At 42.2% G+C, this 24155-nt stretch overlaps 1 protein-coding gene across 1 annotated transcript in view; it reads right to left on the bottom strand.

The window, feature by feature from the left end:
* Positions 1 to 24155, bottom strand: part of TMEFF1 (transmembrane protein with EGF like and two follistatin like domains 1) — a 190461-nt gene that overhangs the window by 131471 nt on the left and 34835 nt on the right. The gene's annotated exons all lie outside the window — the stretch shown is intronic.

Genomic DNA, 24155 nt, shown 5'->3' with positions numbered 1-24155 from the left:
ATTTAAGTTTTACTATTATCTGTAATTTTAGTTACCTGTGGGGTGGTAGTTTTGAACTATATCCCCTATGGATATGATCATTCTATACTTTCATTTTGAACATATCGGTATTTATTTGATTCCCTTGCTTTGCATTATGGGTTGGATCCATACATTCACTAAAGATTGCATCCAGTGTTTGCCATGCTTAGAAAAAACCCAATAACATAGTGAAGAGGGGTCTCATTGAAATAAATGTAACATAAGGCCAGGCCAAAGAGGACTATTCCATTGACAGGTGGTTTCATCAATGGATCTTGTGGAAGATAGTTTGTTTTAAAACCTTCTCCAAAGATCTGGGAAAACCTTCCAGATCAAGTTTTCAGCCCCAAAACATCATGACTAGCTTAGCTCCACTCTAAGTATGACAAAGTCTGGCTCCAGCCCCAACTATCCATGGTAATTTATCTCTACTTCTCTATCTTGGGCATTATGTCTTCCATCTTGTGATAACTGTCTCCTTTAAGAGGAACGGACATATTTTCATGACTGAAGATTCTCTACAATAAGCATGTAGAGCACCCTCCAAAACAGTTTTCAATATGGCTACTGAGAAACAGAACAGACCTCTTTTAAATCACAACAAATCCAAAACATGGCAGGGAAACAGCAATTATCTAGATCTAAATAGATGCACTGAACAAGTACCTTTGGAACAAAACCAGACTACCTGTTAATAATTGCATTCTCACCATTAATGACGGAGATAAAGCATCAAGGACAGTACTTTTATATCATCTCAAACACAATCACAGCTTGAACAGTTTGTGTCTCTCATAGTGTACATAGGTGTTTTCAAGCTGCTTATTGCCTCAAGGCGACCCTCTGAATTTGATAGTGTTTTCTCAGACAAGGAACACTCAAGATGTAGTTTTGCCAATTCCTTTCTCTAAAATACAGCCTACAATCCATTGTCTACCCTTCCTCTTTTTTTGTAAGGAGATTGAGAAGGCAGTTGCCCTCCAATTCCAGGCAGTCTTGGATGACACGCTTCTTTGATCCATTTCAAACCAGCTTCTGAAGAGGATACAAAGCTGAGACTGTTATAGTTGCCTTAGTGCAGTGTTTCTCAACCTGGGGGTCAGGACCCCTGAGGGGGTCGCGAGGGGGTGTCAGAGGGGTTGCTAAAGACCATAAGAAAACACAGGATTTTCTGATGGTCATGGGGATTCCATGTGGGAAGTTTGAGCCAATTCTATGGTTGGTGGAGTTCAGAATGTTCTTTGATTGTAATAAACTATCAATCCCAACAACTACAACTCCCAAATGTCAAGATCTATTTTCCCCGGACTCCACCAGTGTTCACATTTGGGCATATTGAGTATTCATGCCAAGTTTGGTCCAGATCCACCATTGCATGAGTCCACAGTGCTCTCTGGATATAGGTGAACTACAACTCCCAAACTCAAGGTCAATGCCCATCAAACCCTTCCAGTGTTTTCCATTGGTCATGGGAGCCAAGTTTGGTTCAAATCCATTGCTGGTGGAGTTCGGAATGCTCTTTGATTATAAGTGAACTATAAATCCTAGCAACTACAACTCCCAAATTACAAAATCAATCCTCGCCCAACCCCACTAGCATTCACATTTGGGTGTATTGGGTATTTGTGCCCAGTTTGGTCCAGTGAATGAAAATGCATCCTGCATATCAGATATTTGCATTATGATTTATAACAGTAGTAAAATGACTGTTATGAAGTAGCAATGAAAACAATATTATGGTTGGGGGTCACCACAACATGGGGGTCTGTATTAAGGGGTCACGCCATTAGGAAGGTTGAGAACCACTGCCTTAGTGGATGATCTCTGACACAACACTGAGAGGGGGGGTTAGTCCCTGTTGGTGCTTTCTAGACCTCTCAGAAGCATTCAATACCATCAAAGATGGTATCCTTCTGGAATGCCTGGAGAGGCTGGGAATTGGCGGCACTGTGCTGCAGTGATTCCAGTCATACCTCTCAAGCAGGCTTCAGATGGTGGTGCTTGGAGATAGCTGCTCCTCAAAAAAGGAGTTGTTATGTAGCATCTCACAAGGTGCCATTCAATCCTCAATGCTTTTTAATATTTACATGAAACCATTGGGAGAGATCACCCGTAGGCATGGGGCGGGGTGTTATCAGTATGCTAATGACAACCAAATATATTTCTTCATGCATTCAAAAACAACCTCAGCTAAGGATAGCGTGTCTCCTCTAAATGAATGCCTGGAGGAGGTGATGAGCTGGATGAGAAAAATCAAATTGCAACTGAATCCAGACAAAACAGAGGTGCTTGCCATCAAGGGTCCGAATCTGGGGATGGAGGTGTGTCAGCCGGTTCTAGATGGGGTTACACTCCTCCGGAAAGACTGTTTGCAACTTGGGAGTGGATCTGTCTCTCCAAATGTCAGCCATAGTAGATACAATGATCAGGAGTGCTTACTACCAGCTTTGGTTGATATGCCAGCTGAGCCCCTTCCTAGATTTGGAAGACCTAAAGATGGTAGTGCACCCACTGGTAACCTCAAGGTTGGCCTTCTACAATGTGCTTTACCTCATGCTACCACAATACCAAGTTCAGAAACTCAGTTGGTTTCCCCAAACTCCACCAATGTTTAAATTTGGGCATATTGAATATTCGTGCCACATTTGGTCCAGATCCATTATTGTTTGGGTTCACAGTGTTCTCCAGATGTAGGTGAACAACATCTCACCTAAATTATTGTCAATTCCTCCCAACCCCCTCCAGTATTTTCTGTTTGACAGGAGTTCTGTGTGCCGGGTTTGGTCCAGGTCTATAATTTTGGAAGGTCTCAGTGGTCTGTAGAAGTCAGAGCTGAATCGGTTGAAGGTACTGCAAATCCCATCATCTGTTTTCCATATTCCCCCAAACATATTTTTCTGATTAATCACGATGCTTTAATTGTGTTGAATTTGTAACAATGAAAACACATCCTGCATATCAGATATTTACATTACGATTTGTAACAGTAGCAAAATTACAGTTATAAAGGAGCAATGAAAATAATTTTATGGTCGAGGGTCACCACAACATGAGGAACAGTATTTAGGGGTCACGGCATTAGAAAGGTTGAGAACCGCTGGGTTACAGGAACATACAGGAGTTGGCATATTACACCTATCCTAAAGTCACTCCACTAGCTGCCAATTAGTTTCTGGGTAAGGTACAAAGTTTGGTTTTGACCTTTAAAGCCCTACGTGGTTTGGACCAGGCTACCTACAAGATCACCTACTCCCATACAATCTGCCCCAAACACTTAGGTTCTCTGGGGGATGCTTACTCTAACCAGCCAGAACCTGACTGGCAACCGTCACCCAGAGGACCTTTTCATCGGCTGCTCCAAGACTATGGAACGACCTGCTGGAAGAACTCTGACTGCTAAATGAGTTGTCAGAATTTAAAATCCATCTAAAGACCTATCTCTTCCGGCAGGCCTATCTAGCCAATCTTAATCATGAATTTTAAGCTCGAGTCCTGCGTTTTAATCTCAGTCCTGTGCATTTAATATGTATTTTATAGAAATACATTTAAATATGTGTGTTTTTAGAATTTTTTGCAATGCTTGTGTGTTTGACTGTGCTGTGACCCGCCTCGAACCAAGAGGAGAGATGGGTAAGAAATACTATTATTATTATTATTATTATTATTATTATTATTAATTGAAATACAAGATGAGTCCACAGCAGACAAGATCACTCTGATTACTTTGCTGTCTGTTGTATTGGATCACACATCAGACACTTCCCAAGTGTCTAGGACTGTGTGATGTATCAGCAAATAATGCATGCAGATCCCAGTAAGGTGGCCTTCTGCAGCTGACAGATGGTAATTTTGTCAGCACCGATTGTGTTTAAGTGCAGGCCAAGGTCTTTAGGCACTGCACCCAGTGTGCCGATCACCACTGGGACCACCTTGACTGGTTTGTGCCAGACTCTTTGCAGTTCGATCTTTAAATCCTCATATCGTGTCAGCTTTTCCAGTTGTTTCTCTTCAATTCTGCTATCGCCTGGGATTGCAACATCAACTACCCATACTTTGTTTTTTAACACGATGGTGAGATCAGGAGTATTGTGCTCCAAAATTCTGTCTGTCTGAATTTGGAAGTCCCAGAGTAGTTTGACGTGTTCATTTTCTATAACTTTTTCCGGCTTGTGATCTCACCAGTTCTTTGTCGCAAGCAGAAGCTATTTGTAGCACAAGTTCCAATGAATCATCTGAGCAACTGTGTTATGCCTCTGTATGTAGTCTGTCTGCACAATCTTTTTGCAGCAGCAGCTTATTATTATTATTATTATTATTATTATTGACACAAAAGCACAGTATGTCACAGCAAACAAGATCTATATGCTGGATTTCTTCTTCTTCTTCTTCTTACTATTATTATTATTATTATTATTATTATTATTAATTACAGCACCTGGTAATCACTCCCATCCAGGTACTAAACAGAGCTGATTCTGCTTAGCTCCCAAGATCAGACAACGTCTGGGGCCTTGAAAAATTTAGCTACATATTATTGCAAGGTCCAAAATCCTTTATATCTTCTTTAAAACAAACAAATATTTGCTGGGAAGTGTTTAACTAGATTAAATGTTTTTGGTGTTTTCTTTGCATACGGTATTTTTAAAATGCAATTTAAAAATGAATCATTGCCTATTTGGCTTCCTGTGTATTTATCTTTGAATTGCATGCATAAAAACCACTAGATGAATTTATCTAACTCTAGCGCAAGTAAAAGCAAGGAGCTATACAATCTCCACCCATCCAATCTTTCATAAAAGCTTAGAATGTCAAACTGAATATTAATAAGGACGCTGTTCACATTTTTCCTACCTAAAGGACCACAGTTAAAACCACTTTAAGCCAGCAGTTAACATTATTCCAGCTGTTAACCTCAGGAAAGAAAAACAGAAAGAACAGTAGGCTTTCTTTTCTACCTCCATGTTATTTCTGAAGCCAAGGGAGAGTACAAAATGCATGCCATAGTTTACACAAATTGCTTCACAGCCACACCCAAGCCCCAAATTAAATTTATTGTGAATGCTTCCACCGAATAAACAGCATAGTTGTCACTTGATCACGGACACCAAGTGATGGATCCATGAAGGAACAAGCCAGTCACTTGACAGTACAAAATGCCTTTTCAGGGGATCCACCCTGCAACGTTTTACTTTGCCTGTACGTGATTAGATGATGAACTTAAACCATGTGCGTGCATGCACAAGTTTGTTCTTGGTTGTGCTCAGCATCATTTGTTTGAGGCTCCCTTTCTTCCCTTTCCCCCAGTAACTCTTGTCATTTACTGTTTGCAGAAGAAGTAGTGACAGGAATCCAGATCAAAGAAGTACACAATGTTACATGTCACAACAACATCTCCAGCACTTAATAAGGCACATGAGATTCTTTCTGTTTGCACATGAAATACTCTCTATTTGCAATGTACCTGTAAAGCCAGTGACTTTTTCTCGGCTATAACAAAAAGACGGTAACCTTCAGAAACCTCCTTAGGAACAATCTCTGTACAATCGAGAGCTCGTTCACTTGCTTATCCTTCTCACGGATAGGTATCACCATGTGCCAGCAATGCCCTTCAGCTACACATATAGGATGAAATCTCTACATAAAAGACTAAATGGATACAAAACTGACACTAAAAGTGACACCAATAACTTCTTGAAATGCTCCAATTTCCTCCAGTGAAGAAATATAATTATTTTTGCAGCTGTGAACATTATGTATTCATTTGGGCCTCTCTTCTCAACCACTAGCGGTTTACACCACTAAGTGTACTGAGCAACTAGCTGTATCCGCCACGCGTTGCTGTGGCCAACCTTCCCTCCCTCTTTCGCTCCTTCTTCCTTTCTCTCTTTCCTTCCCTCCCTCTTTCCTTCTTTCCCACTTTTTCTTTCCCTTCTTCTTTCTTTCTTCTCTACCTGTTTCTTTTCTCACTTCCTTTGCTCTTTGCTTCCATCCTTCCTTGTGTCTTTCCTTCCTTCCTTCCCTCTTTCTCTCTTTTGTTCCTTCTATCCTTCCTTCCCTCTTTCACTTTGTTATTTCATAGAATCATAGAATCAAAGAGTTGGAAGAGACCTCATGGGCCATCCAGTCCAACCCCCTGCCAAGAAGCAGGAATATTGCATTCAAATCACCCCTGACAAATGGCCATCCAGCCTCTGTTTAAAAGCTTCCAAAGAAGGAGCCTCCACCACACTCCGGGGCAGAGAGTTTCACTGCTGAATGGCTCTCACAGTCAGGAAGTTCTTCCTCATGTTCAGATGGAATCTCTTGTAGTTTGAAGCCATTGTTCCGCGTCCTAGTCTCCAGGGAAGCAGAAAACAAGCTTGCTCCCTCCTCCCTGTGGCTTCCTCTCACATATTTATACATGGCTATTATATCCTCTCTCAGCCTTCTCTTCTTCAGGCTAAACATGCCCAGCTCCTTAACCCGCTCCTCATAGGGCTTGTTCTCCTTTATCATTTACCCTTTATCATTTTAGTCGCTCTCCTCTGGACACATTCCAGCTTGTCAATATCTCTCTTGAGTTGTGGTGCCCAGAATTGGACACAATATTCCAGGTGTGGTCTAACCAAAGCAGAATAGAGGGGTAGCATTACTTCCCTGGACCTAGACACTATGCTCCTATTGATGCAGGCCATCATCAGGCCTTCTCCACCTTTCTTTCTTTCCCCCTTTCTCTCCTTCCTTCCTTCTTTCTGTGTATATGTTTTCTGTGTGTATATGCATATGTCTGTGTGTGTTTGTGTATATGTATGTGGTTTTGCACATGCATTGTAATGTATTTTTGTGCATTTTTTGGCTTTTTAAGTCCCTTCTGCTATGTTTTTCAGTGTTTTTATGAGTGAGGGTCACTCGTTGGCCTGATTGTTGCCTTGTGTCCAAATTTGGTGTTAATTCGTCCAGTGGTTTTAGAGTTGTGTTAATCCCACAAACGAACATTACATTTTTATTTATATAGATAGGAAAAGGCTGGATTTGGTATCTTCAAATATAGGAAATCAACTTTTTTTTACTGTTTTTGAAAAATGCTTCTCTTTATTTGAACCCGCCTGAACATTCAAGGGAGGCTCTTCACCTGGTCTCACCACCATCATAGTGGTAAAGATACACAAGAGAAAGCCTTCTTGATGGCTCCTCCCAAATTGTGAAAGTTCCTTTCAAGGGAGACCAGGCTGGCCCCTTCCTTGATCTCCTGTTACCTTTTTTATTTAAACAGGAGTGTAGCAGAAGGCTCTTTAAATAGGGTGTGCTGCAACTTTATTACTTTTTATATGTATTTTATAATTGTGCAGTTTTCTGGCATTGTATATTTCTGCCGCTTCTGTGACGGTTCATTTGTATTTTGATTCTGTAGCCCACTTGTCAATGGATGTCCAGAATCAGCAGCATCCACCACGGTCCTTTTTATCCTGGACGTCGACCAAGCCAGTATAGACTTCGTTTTGGTTTGCTTCTCCATAGTGCTAATGGGTTAGGTGTTCTTGGTTCCACTCCTCAGCTGAGACCTCTCTAGCTTGGTGGGACCTGCTGGTAGTTACACTACCGCCAGCAGCCCAGGAGCAAGCCATCAGGACCAATGCAATTAAGGCCAGGATTGAAAAATCAGCGGATGACCCAAAATGCAGACTGTGCAAGAAAGTGGATGAAACCATGGACCATCTCCGCAGCTGTTGCAAGAAAATCACACATACAGACTACAAAGACACAACTCTGTGGCCCAAATGATTCACTGGAACTTATGTCACAAGTACCACCTGCCAGCAGTAACGAATTGGTGGGATCATAAACTCACAAATACTGTAACCCAGTGGTTCTCAACCTTCCTAATGACCCCATCTCTTAATGCAGTTCCTTATGTTGTGGTGACTCCCAACCATAACATCATTTCTGTTGCTACTTCATAACTGTAATTTTGCTACTGTTATGAATCGTAATGTAAATATCTGACATGCTGGATGTATTTTCATCCACTGGACCAAATTTGGCACAAATACTCAATATGCCCAAATTTGGTGGGGTTTGGGGGAGGGGGATGATTTTGTCATTTGGGATTTATAGTTCACCTACAATCAAAGAGCATTCAAAACCACCAAGGATGGAATAGAACCAAACTTGCCGCACAGAAGTCCCATAACCAACAGATAATACTGGAAGGGTTTGATGGGCATTGACCTTGAGTTTTGGAGTTGTAGCTCACCTACATCCAGAAAGCACGGTGGACTCAAACAATGATGGATCTAGACCAAACTTGGCATGGATACTCAATATGCACAAATTTGAACACTGGTGGAGTATGGGGAAAATAAACATTGACACTTGAGAGTTGCTGGGATTTATAGTTCACCTACAATCAAAGAGCCCCTTGAATGTCACCAACAATAGAATTGCGCCAAACGTCCCACACAAAACTCCCATGACCAACAGAAAATACTGGAGGGGTTTAGGAGGAATTGACAGTGATTTAGGGGAGACTCCCCCCTGGGCACACAGAAAACTGGGCGACTTGGAAGGCGCTGAACAGACTGCACTTTGGTACCACAAGATGCAGAGCCAACCTTAAGAAATGGGGCTACAAAGTGGAATCCACAACATGCAAGTGTGGAGAAGAGCAAACTACAGACTATCTGCTGTGATGCAACCTGAGCCCTGCCACATGCACAATGGAGGACCTTCTTGCAGAAACATCAGAGGCACTCCAAGTGGCCAGCTACTGGTCAAAGGCCATTTAATCAACTACCAAGCTTGCAAACTTTGTGGTTTGTTTGTTTGTTTGTTTGTTTGTTTAAAATGCAATACAACTGTTTGGCTTGCTCCTGACACAATAAATAAATAAGGGGAGCTGTAGTTCACCTACATCTGGAGAGCACTGGAGAACCCAAACAAGGATGGATCTAGACCAAATTTGGCACAAATACCTGATACACTTAATTTTTACTACCAGTGGGGTTAGATTGATTTTGTCATTTGGGAGTTGTAGTTACTGTGATTTATAGATAACCTACAATCAAAGAGCACTCTGAACCCAACCCACAATGGATCAGTCAACACTGAATACTCATGGGGTTGGGGGGGGGGGGGGACTTTGGGAGTTCACAACTTTTGATTAAAAAATTCCGGAGAGCTCAAAAGATTGCACAGAATTTTGTGATGTCTGTGTCGATTTGATTTTTTTTTTTTTACAATATTAACTTTGTTCTTTTGACCAAGATGTCTACATTTGATTGCTTCAGCAGATAACAAAGTAAACAGGGGTAATTTAGTCCTCACCTCTTTTGCATGGCAGATAAACAGAAAAAACAACTTTCCGTCTAAAGCAGGAAAGAGTCCTAAGGCACCTGGAAGACTAACCAATTAACTGTGAAAGAAGCTTTCATGGATTAGAGACATTAACTGGGTGGATGAAATGCTGTCATTGATTCTTATGCAAGTACAGAGCATAGGACAGGAGAGACAATGTGGGCAGAAGGACATGAAAGACAAAGAGCAGGAGGAGGTCTGCCACGTGTCAAATCTGCATAAGAATGAAGACAGCATTATCATTACCAGGGACTGGTAATCATAATATCTGATTCTGAATCAAAATTATGATTGGCTACTCCTTGACATGCCATCATCTTTTAACACCCCTATTTCACACCCTTTCTATGTATGATTATGGCGATGGACAGTGAAGAACGCTGACAGGAACAGACTCAACTCATTTGAAATGTGGTGCCAGGGGACAGTTTTACAAATATCATGGACTTCCAAAAAGGACAAATTAATAAGTTCAAGCCTGACCTCTCCGTAGAAGACAAAATGACTAAACTAAGCTCCACTGGCTGCCAATTAGCTTCTGAGCACAATTCAAAGTGCTGGTTTTAATCTATAAAACCCTACACGGTTCCGGCCCAGTTTACCTGTCCAAACATACCCTTTCCTATAAACCATCAAGCACTTTAAGATCTTCTGGAGAGGCCCTGCTCTCGGTCCCACCACCTTCACAGTCGTGCTTGGTGGGTATGAGAGACAGGGCCTTCTCTGTGGTGGCCCCCCACATGTGGAACTCTCTCCCCAATGAGGTTAGGTCTGCCCCCTCCCTTCTGACCTTCAGGAAGCAGCTGGAATCCTGGCTTTGGAATCAGACATTCGCAGATTGATGAATTGAACTGGTAAAGACTAAGAGTTATTGGACCACAATGTTTGGATTGAGTTGGATGTTGTTTTAACTTGGCGTACTGACTTTTATATGCATTTATAATGCATTTATTATGTATGTTATTTTTAAAATGTTATTTATTGGGTAGCATTGAATTTTTGCAGTTGTTAGCCATTCTGAGTCCCTTCACGGAGACAGAGGAGAACGGGATATTAAAAGTTCTAAAGAAATAAATAATAAATAATAAATAATAAATAAGGTTATGATGTTTTTGATATATTGTAATAAGATATGATTCATTACAAAGGACAATACTTGGGAATGTAGGAGGTAAGAAGGAAAGAGGAAACCTGCATTATAAGCCGATAGACAAAGGGCAAATCTACATTGACTCATAACCTCAGGCAGGTCCAGCATGTCACAAAGGGGCTCCATCAACTACTGCAGAGACTGGAGGGAGTACTGGCTCCCTCCACTTCTGAAGTTCGACACCAATGAATGGCCACCCTACCTATCCCACTGACCATGTCACAGCAAACTCTGGCCATGACACAGATGCTACCTGTCCACCATCGCATGTTGTGATGCCCACTGTCATGGGATGGGAAGTGGAGGAACCATCCCTCTTCCTATCTTCCCAGGGTGCCGGCCAATGTCACAGCACCTGACAGGTGACAGGTAGGACCATCACAACATGGGGTGGAGGGAGGTGGAGGGACAACTGCCATCCTATGTTTCCAGGCTGCCCAAGAGAAGGAAACATGGGGTGGCAGTGGGGATAGTTGCAGCTGCTTTCAGATCTGCCCCAACCGTTCCCACAGGCAGAATTTGTACTTTCCCCCAACTTTGGCTAAGATGGCCTTCCCCTATGTAACCCTGGATCAACCCAATGTGACTGATATGTTTGTTTGTTTTTTCATGTCAGGAGCGACTTGAGAAACTGAAACGCTTCTGGTGTGAGAGAATTGCCATCTGCAAGCCCACTGACCAGGGGACGCCCAGATGTTTTGATGTTTTAACTATCCTTGTGGGAGGCTTCTCTCATGTCCTCACATGGGGAGCTGGAGCTGACAGAGGGAACTCATCAGCGCTCTCACCAGATTTGAACCTCTGACCTGTCAGTTTTGAGTCCTTCCGGCACAAGGTTTAACCCATTGCACCACAGGGGGCTCCTAATGTGACTGATACACCTCTATATTGACCTAAGAGTAGTGGTCAGTGTAGATAGGGCCTCAGTCAAGGAAGCCATGGGCCTGAGGTTGCAGAACCTGAGATAGTCTGTTGGGTCATCTGTTGAGTCATCATAAATTGAATCAATGTTCAACATTTACACAAATGACCAGACATTGACAGAAGGGAGTTTCATCTATGCTGATGATCATGTCATTACCCCTCAAGCAGGGAGCTTTGAGATGGTTGAACAGAAGCTCTCCGAGCGCTAGGTGCTCTTACTGCCTATTACAGGAAAAACCAGCTGATCCCTAATCCATCTAAAACACAGACATGTGCTTTTCATCTTAAGAACAGGCAAGCATCCCGAGCTCTGAGGATCACCTGGGAAGGAATCCCACTGGAGTATTGCAGTGCACCCAAATACCTGGGAGTCACTCTGGACCGTGCTCTGACCTACAAGAATCAAAGTATCAAGCAAAAAGTAGACGCTAGAAACAATATCATACGAAAGCTGACTGGCACAACCTGGGGATCACAACCAGACACAGTGAAGACATCTGCCCTTGCGCTATGCTACTCTGCTGCTGAGTACACATGCCCAGTGCGGAACACATCTCACCACACTAAAACAGTAGATGTGGCTCTTAATGAGACATGCCACATTATCACGGGGTGTCTGCGCCCTACACCACTGGAGAAATTACACTGTTTACACTCACTGGAACACCTCAGCAAGTGAGAGTCTAAAAGTGGCAGGCTCAAACCCAGAACCTCAATCAATGGCTGATACCAAGTGAGAGACTCCCCCCTGGGCACACAGAAGACTGGGTCACTTGGAAGATGCTGAACAGACTGCGCTCTGGCACCACAAGATGCAGAGCCAACCTCAAGAAATGGGGCTACAAAGTAGAATCCACGACATGCGAGTGTGAAGAAGAGCAAACTACAGACCACCTGAGCCCTGCCATATGCACAATGGAGGACCTTCTTATAGTAACACCAGAGGCACTTGAAATGGCCAGCTACTGGTCAAAAGATATTTAATCAACTACTAAGCCTGCAAACTTTAAGTTTTGTTTGTTTGTTTGTTTAAAATGCAATACAACTGCTTGGTTTGCTCCTGACACGATAAATAAATAAATTGAATCTGACTTGATGGCAATTAACAACAATGTTTTACATTTACCTGTGCATGTCATACTTTTTACCCACCTACCCACTGAAATCAAAGTCAGGGTCAAACTGATTTTATTGGTGATCTTTTAAACTCTAAAGCAAGTATGACTTTCCCTAGTCTCAACTGGGATGAGCTCATATTTGAGGTTCTGTCCTTCGAAGTCATTTACAACTTTCGATCATCCTAAGACGTGCCTATCATTGAGTTTTTCTTGACAGGATTTGTTCAGGGAGGTTGCCATTGCCGTTCTCTGAGACTAAGGGTGTGTAATTTGCCAAAGGTTACCAGTGGGTATTAATGACCAAGCAGGGGGTTGAACGCCGGCCTCTGAAGTCCTAATCTAACACTAAATCCACTAAAAATTCTGGGGCACATGGGGTGGTGTTTAAGTCTTTTCAACATTCAAGTTCATATCAAAGCATTCAAGTTCATACCAACACATATAGAGAAGTTATTAAACATTTGCAGTAATAAGTTCCACTACTTTTTAGCCCCACAAAGCACACTAATTTTTGAATAAAAACCAGATGGGCTAAGATTTAAACATCCCTCCTCCTCTTCCTACGCCAATCTAGATCAGAGCTATACACTCTAATTTTAGAGCAGCGTTTTAGCTGCATATCTTCTGCTCAGCATGACGTCTCACCCTTACATGACACTGTATCATCAGTGATCGAAAGCCCTTCCTGCACAATCAATCTTCTCTCATACAATCTCAGGGAGGTAGACCCATTCTCATATACAGAGGATCCCCGAATCTGGTAACAAAAAGCTGCCACTGTTTATATAACACAAAAACTTCCTTCTGTACAAGTGGGATTAAGTGGTAGCAATGACCCCAGTGTTGCTGGTTCCCAGAGGAAATGGCCTTACACTCTTTTTGGTATCAGCTGAACTTCAGTTCTTCTAAGCTTTTTAATTACATATTTTCACGGAGTACTTTGGCACCTTCCATGGGAATATCACGAGCAGTTATAGATATACTACACTTGGTGTTTGCAATTACTAGTATTTTGCAACTACCGTTTACTGTTCTCTCTGCATCCATCTCCTCAATGTAGAACATTTTGTGCTAAACAGACCCACAGTCTATGAAAGTCTGACTTGGCCACGGTGGTCCATGCTCTGGTTACATCCCGAATAGACTAATGCAATGCACTCTACATGGGGCTGCCTCTGAAGACAGCCCAGAAGCTGCAATTAGTCCAATGTTTGGCAGTCAGGTTGCTCACAGGAACTGGGTACAGGCAGAGGCAGCCCTAGGTAATTTTCAACGGCAAGCAAACAGTATTTTGGCGCCCCCCCCCCCAACCAATCATTGATATATATTTTCTGTTTGTCGTTGGAGTTCTGTGTGCCATATTTGGTTCAATTCCATCATTGGTGGAGTTCGGAATGCTCTTTGATTGTAGGTGAACTATACATCCCAGTAACTACACTTGCTGCGCTTGCTCCCTTGCCTGGTCCACTTTGGGTCCGGAGGCGTGCCTGAAGACCCCGGCGTGTGCACCAAAAGTCACCTCTTCTCCTGACTTTCTCCTCAGCCATTGGGACCAAGAGAGAGAGAGAGAGACAGAGGATCGCCCGGCAGTGAGGAAAGAAAGCAAATGCTCCCCCCACCCCCCGACTGCTAGGGCTGTTGTGAGCTGAGGGGCGCTCCTCAAGTGGCGGTCGAGGGGCATTTACAGAGGCGCCTCTGTGCCCCTTGCAAAAAAAAGTGTTCTGCGACCGCTTACTTCGCGTAATGGACGAGCCGCCCCTGGACAGGGAGCGCACAGTTCCCTTGTTGCGCCAGCTCCACTGGCTGCCAATTACCATATATACTCAAGTATATATGACCTGAATATAAGCCGAGGCACCTAATTTTACCACAAAAAACTGGGAAAGTGTATTGACTCGAGTATAAGCCAAGGGTGGGAAATGCAGCCGCTACTAGTAAATTTCAAAATAAAAAGAGATACCAATAAAATTATATTAATTTAGGCATTAGTAGGTTAAATATTTTTGAATATTTATATAAAACTGTAATTCAAGATAAGACTGTCCAACTCTGATTAAACCACTATTCAAACCTTCTTTAATGTAAATATGCTTACATGTCCTCCAATAATAATAGAGTAAAATAATAATAATATAGTGAAATAATAAATGTAACAATAACAATAATAAATAGAGTAAAATAATAAATGTAACAACAACACCAACACCAACAACAACAATAATAACAAAAAAGTAAAATAATAAATAACATTGACTCGAGTATAAGCCAGGGGAGACTTTTTCAGCCTAAAAAAGGACTGAAAAACTAGGCTTATGTTTATTTATTATTTATTTATTTACAGCTTTTATATTCCGCCCTTCTCACCCCGCAGGGGACTCAGGGCGGATTACAGTGTACACATATATGGCAAACATTCAATGCCAATTTTTGACATACAAACATATACAGACATACACAGAGGCTATTTAACTTTTTCTGGCCGCCAGAGGAGCTGTCGCTTTCATCATCCATCTGCGAAGCTGATGAAGCACTTCCGCATTCCCCGCATGCTTCCCTGCTGGAATGCTTTGCTGGAGTCTTCTTTATGGCCTCATAAATCAGTTAATTTAGCCTCCCCACACTTTAAGGTGGTACCTTATTTTCCTACTTGACAGATGCAACTGTCTTTCGGGTTGCAAAGGTCGACAACAGGCTACACACAATTGGTTGGAAACCCACTCCAACCCGGGCTGGCTTCAAACTCATGACCTTTGGGTCAGAGTGATCTTAAAGCTGACACTCAGCCAGCTGCGCCACAATCCCGGTATATACTTGAGTATATACAGTAGCTTCCAAGCACAATTCAAAGAGCTGGTTTTAATCTACAAAACCCTTTACGGTTCCATCCCAGTTTACCCAGTTTACCCGTCCGAACGTATTCTCCTCTATAAACCATCAAGGGCATTAAGATCTTCCAGAGAGGCCCTGCTCTCGGTCCCGCCACTTTCGCAGTTGCGCTTGGTGGGTACGAGAGACAGGGCCTTCTCTGTGGTGGCCCCTGTGGCTATGGAACTCTCTCCCGAATGAAGTTAGGTCTGTCCTCTCCCTTCTAACCTTCAGGAAGCAATTGAAATCCTGGCTTTGGAATCAGGCATTCACAGAGTGACAGCTGAGACTGGTAAAGATTAAAAGTTATTGGACCACAATATGTGGACTGAGTTGGATGATGTTTTTAACTTGGCAAATGGTTTTAACTATATATATGTGTGTGTGTGTGTGTGTGTATGTATTTTATTTATGGTTTTAACTATATGTGTGTGTGTGTGTAATATATATATATATATATATATATATATATATATATATATATATATAACCTATTGTTTTATATATGTTGTTTTAAAATGTTATTTATTGTTTAGCATTGAATCTTTGCTCTTAGCCGTTCTGAGTCCCTCCACGGAGGTAGAGAAGTTCTAAAATAATAATAATAAATAATAGATAAATAAGTCTAAGCCACAATAAATATGATGGTGTTTTAAGATGCAACCATGCTCCTTGTTTCTCTGCTGCAATACATGAAACATGGCACCTCAACAGGAATCCTCTAGTTGCTGCTGCTGCACAAAAATATAATTGCCAATACATCCTAGATTTTCTAGCAAGCATGCTAGAGGTGCAGTATGCATTTATTATTCAACTGTTTTATCATTATTTTATCTTTTGTTCTTTCTTTCTTTCTTTCATATCTGCCTTCAAATTAAAGGGGGCATTTTGAGTAGTAAAATAAAAAAGTAAAAGGGAGGAAAGAAGCAATTTGAGACTAATTCGCACATTTCAGCACAAGTTCTTATGGACTCCAATCTGCTTCACCGGGTGCGAAGCTTGCGCTGAAATATATCTGTTAGTCTCAAGGATCTTGCTGTCTTCCTCCTCCTTTCACTCCCAAACCTTTTCCTTTTTATGTTGAAACAGATGATGCTGAAACACAGCGATTTTCTTGGAAAGTGGCCAAACAATATTAGTCAGTTCATCCATGGAGACAGAGACAAGTGCAAATGAAATAGTCTTCTCTTATGAATGGCAGGACGAAATCTAAAAGTGATGAATGGTAATAAAGAACAGGGGGAGGGGGTGAGAGAATTTGATTAAAGCCTAGATTGGATGAACTTGTGTAAATCTAAAACATAAACAATGTTTTTGGTCTTGCTGCAGTCTTCATGTCACACCGTGCCTTCAGTGAATAGCCCAGAGGTTTTGGGAGTTTTTGGCTATGTTCTGATTTAGGAAACTCTGGAATAGCCTGGGGCATCGTGGCAGTCTGAATAGGTGGATCAGGTCCAACTCAGACCCATCTGCGGTCCAGATGGACACCATCAATATAACTCCTTACCTACGTTAATGAGAATGGGGCACCCACGTGACCAGAAAGTAAGAGGCGAGATTGACCCCTTCCTTTTTGTGGCTATGTTGGTGCCTTTTTCTGCCATGACATACGTGACAGGCAGAGCTCCTTGGCCAACTAGAGTAGTGTTTCTCAACCTGGGAATTAGGACCTCTGGGGGGTCGCGAGGGGGTGTCAGAGGGATTGGCAAAGACACACAATACAGTAGAGTCTTGCTTATCCAACCTTTACTCATCCAACATTCTGCATTATCCAACACAGTTTGCCTCTCGCCCGGATCCACAGCTGTTTCAATAGATTGCAATGTTTTGGTACTAAATTCGTAAATTCAATAATTACTACATAACGTTACCATGTATTGAACTGCTTTTTCTGTCGTTTTGTTATAAAACATGATGTTTTGGTGCTTAATTTGTAAAATCATAACATAATTTGACATTTAATAGGGTTTTCCTTAATCCCTCCTTATTATCCAACATTTTTCCTTATCCATAGTTCTGCCGGCCCATTTATGTTGGATAAGCGAGACTCTACTGTATTTTATATTGGTCATGGGAGTTCTGTGTTAAGTTTGGTTCAATTCCATCATTGGTAGGGTTCAGAATGCTCTTTGATTGTAGGTGAACTATAAATCCCAGCAAGTACAACTCCCAAATGCCAAGATCTATTTTCCCCAAACTCCACCAGTGTTCACATTTGGCCATTTTGAGTATTCGTGCCAAGTTTGGTCCAGATCCAATATTGTTTGAGTCCACAGTGCTCTCTGGTTGTAGGTAACTACAACTCTAAAACTCAAGGTCAAAGCCCACCAAACCCTTCCAGTATTTTCTCTTGGTCATAGGAGTTTTGTGTGCCAAGTTTGACTCAGTTCCATCATTGGTGGAGTTCAGAATGCTGCTTGATTGTAGATTAACTATAAACAACTCCAAATGACAAAATCAACCCCCCCACAACCCCCCCCCTCGCATTCAAATTTGAGCATATTGGGTATTTGTGCCAAATTTGGTCCAGTGAATACATCTTGCATATCAGATATTTACATTACGATTCACAACAGTATTAACATACAGTTATGAAGTAGCAACGAAAATAATTTTATGGTTGGGGGTCACCACAACATGAGATACTGTATCAAGTGGTCGCAGCATTAGGAAGGTTGAGAAACACTGAACTAGAGGCAGTGGCAACATGAAGGATGTGAAGATGTGGCAGCCAAGATGGACTGTAAAGGGATCACACAACCCCTCTGTTATGCCAGCTCCACTGGCTGCCGGTCTGCTTCTGAGCACAATTCAAAGTGCTGGTTTTAATCTTTAAAGACCTAAAAGGTTCTGGCCCAGTTTACCTGTCTAAACGTATCTCCTGTTATGAACCATCACAAAGTCTAAGATCATCTGGAGAGGCCCTGCTCTCGATCCCACTGCCATCGGAAACACAATTGATGGGGACGAGGGACAGGGCCATCTCAGCAGTGTCCCCCCCCCCCCCCGCCATCTGTGAAATTTCAATGGCTTCTCTGTGTAATCTGACATGGTGCTTGCTACTGTGTACCATGCAGCTGTGGACAAGTCTACATAGGGACCACCAAACACAACAATGCCCAAACACAAATCAAGGAACATGAAAGGCACTGCAGACTACTTCAACCAGCGAAGTCAGCCATAGCAGAGCACCTGATGAACCAACCTGGACACAGCATATTATTTGAGAACACAAAAATGCTGGACCACTCTAACACCATGTCAGACTACACAGAGAAGCCACTGAAATCCACAAGCATGCAGACAATTTTAACTGAAAGGAGGAAACCATGAAAATGAACAAAATCTGGCTACCAGTATTAAAAAAAACTCTAAAATTACAACAGCAAAACAACAGAGAGGAAACAAACAAGGACATCTAATCACCTCTCAACAAAAGATTTCCCCAGGCACTGCCAGGCCATCAAATGCTAATCAAGGTGGGCAGTTGAAACATTCACACCTAGCTCCAACAGACAAGAGTCCTTTGTCCCACCCTGGTCATTCCACAGATATATAAACCCTTTTTCCTAGTTCCAACAGACCTCACTACCTCTGAAGATGCTTGCCATAGATGCAGGCGAAACGTCAGGAGAGAATGCCTCTAGAACATGGCCATATAGCCCGAAAAAACCTACAACAACCCAGTGATTCTGGCCATGAAAGCCTTTGACAATACATTAACATAATTTACAAGTTCTGCTGAGTATTTAGAAATAGTTCAAGTATCCAAAGAAAAGGTTTAGGAAAAATTATTAAAAGTATCAGTATGATACAATGATCGAATGGTGGACCAGGTTTGAGTCCCCCACCGTTAAAGCATGGAAACCCACTTGGTGACCATGGAAGCGCCACATCCTCTCAGCCTCAGAGGAAGTAAATGAGAACTCTCCTCTGAGTAAATCTTGCCAAGAGCAGCCTGTGAGTGGGAAGTTAGTGTGCAGATGTACTGCCTTCTCCCTGAGCTGCCTCCCATTAGTTGTCTCTTTCCTTTCTCTCTCCCACAGCCTCTCTCTCCCCCTCACACCCCGTTCATCATTCTGATGACACTTTGCTAGAGCTCGAGATTAAAAAGACAAATCTTCTACAATCACACAACAAAAATGCAAAGAGAATGGTATACGTTCTTCATACGCTTTCAGCAGCCTGTACTGTTTTATAAAATGTCCATTACTTTGTTGATCTACATATATTTCAATTATCATTGATGGAAGTTCTTTCCAACAGATTGCATGCATATGGTGTAATGCTTCTTTACTGTCAAATATATGCCAGTCATTCCAGGAAAATGCTGTAAAGCGAGGGGGGAAAATATGAAGGTGATTTTTAATACATGTATTTTGCCTCCTTGCAATGCATCATGATGTGATGTTTGGATTTGTCATTCACTTGATCATTTTGAGTAGCAATTAACTAGGAAATATACTATAGCATCAGGTTGGTTATATAGCTATCGCTGATATATGTATAGACTCCCATGCTTCCCTGGTCTCAGGTAATGACATGCTCAATAAACAATTGCAATATCTGCACCTTCAACTTTATGTTTACTGTTAATATCACTCAGACTACCAATGATTCACCAGCTCATCACAGTTCAGGTTGGTAGACATGGTGAAAATGTCCGATTACAAAATGGAAATTCTGGATACAAATCTCTGCCCAGAGTGCCTGCTAGCCTTGGGGAAATCTCTCTCTCAATCTCTCTCTCTCTGTCTGTGTATTTATTTATTTATTTGCTACATGTGTATACCCAACATCATAAAAAACATTAGAACATTAAAAAGCATTAACACATCAATTAAAACCATGACAATAAAAAAAACAATCATTTCATCTCCTAGATAAAAACATAATCCAATCTCATAATCCAATTGTTCCATGATCCTAAGTCTAATTACACTGCCTTTTCGAAACGCTGCTCGAATAGCCAGGTTTTGACTTTTTTCCCCCCAGAAAGTCAAAAGGGAGGGGGCTGATCTTATGTCCCTAGGAAGGGTGTTCCATAGCCGAGGGGCCACCATTGAGAAGGCCCTGTTTCTCGTCTCCGCCAAACGTATTTGTGATGCAGACGGGGTCGAGAGCAGGGCCTGCCCAGACAATCTTAATGTCCTAGATCAGTGGTTCTCAACCTGGGGTCCCCAGATGTTCTTGGCCTACAACTCCCAGAAATCTCAGCCAGTTTACCAGCTGCTAGGATTTCTGGGAATTGAAGGCCAAAAACATCTGGGGACCCCAGGTTGAGAACCACTGTCATAATGGTTCATAAGGGGAGATGCGTTCGGACAGGTAAGTTGGGCCAGAACCGTTTAGGGCTTTATAGGCTAATGCCAGCACTTTGAATTGTGTCCAGTAGCAAACTGGCAACCAGTGGAGTTGGCACAACAGAGGAGTTGTATGCTCCCTGAGCACCGCTCCTGTTAGTAATCTGGCTGCTGTCCATTGGACTAGCTGAAGCTTCCAAACAGTCTTCAAAGGTAACCCCATGTAGAGAGTGTTGCAGTAGTCTATACGGGATGTAACCAGAGTGTGGACTACTGTGGCAAATTTACCTTCCAGGGTGGTTTTGAGACTTAGGGTGCATCTTGACAGGGCATAAACAGTGTGTGGCCTCCAGCATTGACAGAGGCCACACACCATAACCCTGAACTACCCCAGCAGCTGAGTAGCGGCTGCGCATGTGAGCGGTGCCAGACCCAGCTTGGTACCACTTGCTCAAGACCCTTGCCTTGCCTCTGCCCATCAAAAAAATTGGCACAAAAATGGCAATGTTTGTTGCTCTGCACCTGGAGTGACAATATCCAGAATGTAGAACCAAGGGGGCAGAGGAGGAATCAGACCCCCCACTCTTCCTCCTTCCTTCTCTGAAATTATCATTCCAGGCACAAGGCAATGAATGGCACTATTTTCGTGGCAAGTGGACACTAAAAACAGAAAATGGGGGGCGGAGGAGACAAGGTAGATGCCATCCCCCGTCTCCAGGCTGTCTTAAGTCTAGAGATAGCATGATGGAGTCTAATCAACCAATAGGAAGCTGCACTATTGATTACATGTACCCAATGTCACTGGTTACTATGGAGGTTTTGGATTTATTTATTTACCATATTTATATACCACTCCTCTCAGCCCAGAGGCGACTCGGAGCAGTTCACAACTGGCAACAATTCGATGCCTCAACAATTATAACAAGTAAAACAATAAGATACTGTTGAAAACATTAACATACAATAAAAGAATATAAAAAACCATACAAAGCCTTAAAAACATTATAATGAACGTCTCCATGTCAAGTCATCATTCAATTGCGTCATCAAGTGGTTCCATGATTTCGTATAACTATGCCGTATTTGGGAAGGCCTGCGCAGAAAGTTGGGTTTTCACCTTTCTTCAAAAAGTCAGGAGGGAGGGGGCCGATCTTATATTCCTAGGCAGGGTGTTCCACACTCGAGGGGCTACCACTGAGAAGGCCCTGTCTCTTGTCCCCAGCATCTGCGAGAAAGGCGATACCAAGAGCAGGGCCTCCCCAGAAGATCTTAGCGTCCTAGATGGTTCATAAGGGGAGATATGTTCGGATAGGTAAGTTGGACCAAAATCGTTTCGTGCAGCAGCAGAGCAACCGATTGCTCTGGCGTATTCAGCAACTTCTGTTAATGTAGTTCAAGGCTTTGTTAAGCGGATTTATGCTTCAGTACATCAAATCATCTCCATGCATCATGCCACAGAGGTGATTCAGGCCTTCTTCAGCTTGAAGAGCCAGTGAAGATGCACCCTAAGTCTTATCTAAGGCAGGGGAATAGTGGTAAGCTAACAATTGACAAGGTTTTCATCAGCCTGAAATGAGTTAAAACCGTCCAGGAGGACAGGGAAATACCTGAACCACCTCCCAAAAAGGGCTTATAAAAATAAAAGTACTTACCTGGCCGCTAGTCCCCCTTCTCTGGATCTCTCCTGGTGCATAGGAATTATGTGCCAGGAGAAGGATGGGGGCTAGAAGCAATTTTCCTCTTTCCCCCTTCTCCTGGCAAGTCATTCCTATGCGCCATGAGAGTTCTGAAGAAGGGGGAATGGTAGCAGAGTATGTACTTTTATTGTATTTTAAATAAATTTTTATTGAATGCATATCTACTTACATGAACATAAATTTGGGAACTGATTAGGTAAGATATGGATAAAAGGGTTAGGTTGGGGTGTGGGTAGGTCGTGGGTGGTGAGTGTCCGTAGGGAAAGGAATAGACATGTAGGAAAGGTTATAGGAACTGGGGAGGGGGAAAGGGGGAGAGGTTAGTGAAGGGGTTTTGTTGACTTCCAGATCTCCTTCTCCGTGGTTTCCAACAGAGTATATTCCTGTCTCTAATGCTCTCTTTAGACTACTTTATATCCCCTCTTCCAATTCTGTTGTATTTCCCTGTTTCTCTTCTTCAAATTCCATCAAGTATTCATCAAATAATTTCCAGTCAATTTTTTTCATCGGTCTTCCATATGAATCTTTCAAAGCAAAAGTCAATTTATCCATGTCTCTTATTTCCTTGATTTTATTTAACCATTCTTCTTTTGTTGCCAGTTTACTTTGTTTCTATTTCTTTGCATGTACCATTCTAGCGGCGGTGGTAAGATACGTGAATAAAATATCTTTGTTTCGATCAAGCTCAATTACTTCATTGGTTGTTCCCAACAGGAAGTATTCTGGGTTTGGCTGAATTTTTTTTCTAAGTATTTTTTTCGCATGACTCTTGTATTATTTTCCAATATGATTTTACTTGTTCCAACTCGTGTTTCACACTTCTAGCATTTATTTTGAACATTGCTATATATCAACCCTAATTTTTGTGGAGTGATGTACTTTTATTCTTAAGACCTTTTGGGGGTAATCTTCGGGGGGGGGGGGGGGTTAGAGCCCTCTCGGAAAATGCAAGAGGGTTGAGTGGACAGCCCTCTCTGAAATGCCAAACATTTGGATACCCAATGCAAAAAATCCTGGAGGGTGTGCATTTTGTGCCCTGTCTGGATGGGCCCTAAAACATCTGAAGGATACCAGTTCGCCTAGAATAAGGTATCACTACAACTTTTTAAAACTGAGAAAATTAGAAAAACTAACATTAATTGATAAGATTTAAACATCCCTCCTCCTATGCTTACGCCAATCTAGGTCAGAGCTATACACACTAATTTTAGAGCAGAGTTTCCGCTGATTGCTGTATCTTCTGCTCAGCATGACGTCTCACCCTTACATGACACTGTATCATCCGTGATCGAAAGCCCATCCAGCACAATCAATCTTCTCTCATACAATCTCAGGGAGGTAGACCCAGTGACACATACAGAGGACCTCCTAATCTGGTAACAATAAGCTTCCACTATTTATATAACACAAAAACTTCCTTTTGTACAAGTGGGATTAAGTGGTAGCAATAACCCCAGTGTTGCTGGTTCCCAGAGGAAATGGCTTGACATTATTTTTGTTATCAGCTGAACTTCAGTTCTTCTAGGCTTTTTAATTACATATTTTCATGGTATACTTTGGCACCTTCCAGGGGAATATCACAAGCAGTTATAGATACACTACATTTAGTGTTTGCAATTTCTAGTATTTTGGAACTACCGTTTACTGTGCAGAACAACATTATGTGCTAAACAGACCCACAGTCTATGAAAGTCTAAGCCACAATAAATACGGTGGTGTTTTAAGATGTAGCTGTGCTCTTTGT

Source organism: Anolis sagrei, chromosome 4, assembly GCF_037176765.1.
Source record: "Anolis sagrei isolate rAnoSag1 chromosome 4, rAnoSag1.mat, whole genome shotgun sequence".
Taxonomy (NCBI): domain Eukaryota; kingdom Metazoa; phylum Chordata; class Lepidosauria; order Squamata; family Dactyloidae; genus Anolis; species Anolis sagrei.
The sequence above is the reverse complement of the archived record's forward strand: the minus strand, read 5'-3'. Positions and strand labels throughout refer to the sequence as shown.